Genomic DNA, 3,754 nt, shown 5'->3' with positions numbered 1-3,754 from the left:
CTCACCTCTTCTGTAGTCTACCCAGGACATGAGTTTTAGGTGGGCTCATGGCCACTCAGAATGTTATTTTTCTCCCAGCTAGATGTGGGCCACATGACTAACTTCTGGGATGTGCTTTTTCTCTTTTTTCTTGCTGGAATGTAATGCGATGGCTGGGGTGGAGCAGCCACAGTGGACCATGATGCGGAGCTAAGACTAGCAGAACAACCAAGAAGGAGCCTGGGCCCTTAACACTATGGACGGAGGGCCACATCAGCCCTTGAGCTGATGACGTCTGGGTTTCTTTTTGGTGAGCAAGTGCCTTCGTGGTTAAGCCACTACCATTTTGACTTTTCTGGTACTGAAAGCCAAACCTAACTCTAACTAGTACATTGGCTAGGAGGTATTAATATTTTGGAGAGTACATTTTGCTATAGCTTTTGATTTTCATATTTTGTTTTGGGTGATGATACTAATTTAATTTGACATTTACCTATAGTGGTGCCACATAATGACATTTTGGTCAACAACAGACTGCGTATACGACAGTGGTCCCGTAAGGTTATAATACCATATTTTTACTGTACCTTTTCTATGTCTATATATGCTTAGGTAGACAAATATTTACCACTATGTTACAGTTGCCTATAGTATTCAGTACAGTAACATGCTGTACGGGCTTGTCACCTAGGAGCAATAGGCTATACGATATAGCCTGGGTGTGTAGTAGGCTATATCATCTAGATTTGTGTAAGCACACTTTATGATGTTTGCACAACGATGAAATCACCTAACGATGCATTTCTCAGAGCGTAACCCCGTTGTTAGTGACACCTGACTGCACTGAGTTCTTGCTATTTGTTAGAGACTGTTTTGACGTAGGTGATATTGCAGTGAACGAAACAAAAATCCCTACCCTCTTAGAGCTAACTCTCAAGTGGAAGAAGAGGCAATGAACAACAAATATCTAAATATTTCAATATCATGCCAGTTATCAAGCTATTGTCAAGCTATTCCCTCAGCTCCAAATCACCCTCTTCCTCTGGTTCGTGACACTGGTGCAAGGACCCTGCAAAACGCTTTTGTGCTTTGGTCCCCGGATCCTTGTTGGGTTCTGACAATAGGAGACACAGGAGGTTTCCTGGACAGCAGGAAGAGGAAGAAGGAATCTGGATGCTGTTTCCTGTTTGCCTTGCAGACCCAGCCCCAGCTCATCACATTCCTTCGGAAACACCAGCATCAGCTACAGGTGCCTCCTTCTTAGTTGTCTGAGACTAACCTCCCAGTCTCCCTCAAATCTCCTCTCTCCTCTCCATTCCCACAGGCACGCATTTCATTCAGGCATTCACTGGTCCTTCTGCCTTCATTCATTTTTATTCTCCTCCAATATATCCTCTACTTCCCACTTTGCAGGAAGCCTCATCTCCCTACTCTAATCTTCTAAAATTCTATAATTTCCAACCTCTTTCTTTTGCTCCCCCAGCCCTAGCGGTGAGAACTACTTTCTGCTGTTGTTACATTCATGAAACTGGGGTGTTCCCCTTTTGCATTTTCGGTTCTACAATTCTTTATGTTCATTTATCCCTGTAAGATGGCTGGTGTGGGTTTTCACTCAGCCAGACCCTGATTGGTACAAGGTGAGATTGTATCACAATGATAGAGACAGGAGATGATGTCTCCAGGGGTTCATTATGGCCTCCCAGACAGGGCTTTCAGGAGGCATTACTTCCAAGAGCCACCACATTTGTGCTCTGGCTCTTGGCTTGTTAGGTTCACGAACCAATTTGGTCAGCGTGCCTGGAGTTGGCCAGGTTCTTAGTGATAGGTCTGGGCAAAACAAACTTACAGGGGATCAAGCTGTGGGGTATAAGCCGATCACTGTTTTGTTAGATGATGTGGATTTGGGCGATCCAGTCTCTCCATTAGCCTTCCTCTCTTTTTACCTAAGCCTACACAGGGATCCAAATGTGGCCAAGGGCTCCTCAGTGAGCACGAAATTCCAGCAAGGGAAGGAGTGGGGTGTTCTCAGCAGTGAGCTGACCAGGTTATGACACTTCAGCATATTCACGTCTACTAAGGGACAGTCTGCCAAGTGGACCAGAATGCTTCTGTTCACTGGCGAGGACAACTTCTCTCCCGGACAAAGACACAGACACAAGGACAAAGACACAGACACACAGACAAAGACACAGACACACGGACAACCTGTGGCTGCTTGGGCTCCCTTGGGCTTTTTTTGTTAGATTTCACCCAGGTCAGTCCTTGTACCGTTCACACATCCTTTCTGCACATGGATTTGACTCTTGCTTTCTTTTATATCCAGTGAATACCAGATGATAGTTTCTGTTCCTTTAATTGTTTTGACTTATCTTCTAAGATGACTTATACTGAAAGCCAATATCACTTAATTTAAGTGAGGGCATAACGCTATTTCCAATTCTGAGGGTGGTAACATTTGGTAACACCCAGGAACGGGCTTCAGGTCCTCAGGACCTCTGAGGGGAAAGGCATGGGCAGACATTGTAGTCAAGTGGAACGCTGACAAAAGCCGAGAGCAGGGATGAACATTCCTCACTCAGGGGCAACCTCCAAGTTGGCTGGAGAAGAGAATTTATGTGGGACCTGCGGTGGGTGACTGATGCGGGTCAGTGTCAGATTGTGGAAAACTTTGAATTCCAGGCTAAAGAGTTTGTACCTTATATAGGCAATGGGAACCAAGGCAGGCTCACGCGTGGGGCTTGGGGTGTTGGCGTTGAACCCCAGCCTTACAACTCCAAGTTCAGTGCTCCACAGAAAGCCTCTAGGCATGAGCCCCTGTTAGAGTCCCTTTATTCTACTTTTCATAAAACTTTACTTTCAGTACAGATGCTGGGTGGAACACTGCTTGAAGGGGTGAGTGGTTGCAGGGGAGGTGGGGGCCAGGGAAGCTTAAGGAAGCAGGGGCAAAAGCACAAACAGAAACCACAGAAAAGGAAAGTGAGCTATTGGTTATGATTTCCATTCCTGTGGATATGAAATGTTACCCAATTGTGGGAAGCTGAGAAAGGCCGCAGCAAAATAAAAGAGAAGCAGTCTCATTAACAGTGATGTTCAGATGTTGGAAAACAGCTAAGGTGTAGACTTACGTTATGGAAATATCCTTAACCTCAAACAAATTCCAAGAACATTCTAAAAGAGAATGCTGGCAAAGCTGGATTTGCTTTGTAGAGTCTTCGCCATTAGAGACCCACAAAATTGTAAACCTTGGAAACTGCTGTGCTTTAAAAAAAAAAAAAGGGGTTCTGAACCCTTGTCATTTAAAACTCATTTTTTTCCAGCATCATTTCAAATGAGTCGAAACTCTCACTCCCTCTTTTCCTGTTTTTTTTTTTCATTTTCATAGACCAAATTTGTCTAAATCAGATTTAGAAATGATACAATTCTAAAGATGAGTATGTCCTAAATTCCCAAGCCACTGCAGTTTCCAAAGGCGCAAAAGGTTTCGGTAAAAACAACAGAATAGGACCAAATGGTTTATGCTTCTTCTACCAGCCCATCCCTGGAAACATGGCCACACAGTGTCTTTCCTGCAGCAGCTCACACATTCTCATTAGCTACTACAGTTCTTCTCTGAAGCCAGTGCTGCTGGTGCTTCATCTGCTCCCTTTGATCTCTGCTGTTTTCCATTGTGGCTTGCCTTGCTGTGTCATGAGGCAGGTGGCTGCCATGAAAACATTGTTCCTGTCACCATCCCTGCAGGGTCACTGATGTTGATGTCATTCCTTACTCTCCTATT

Source organism: Nomascus leucogenys, chromosome 3, assembly GCF_006542625.1.
Source record: "Nomascus leucogenys isolate Asia chromosome 3, Asia_NLE_v1, whole genome shotgun sequence".
NCBI classification, from domain to species: domain Eukaryota; kingdom Metazoa; phylum Chordata; class Mammalia; order Primates; family Hylobatidae; genus Nomascus; species Nomascus leucogenys.
The sequence above is the reverse complement of the archived record's forward strand: the minus strand, read 5'-3'. Positions refer to the sequence as shown.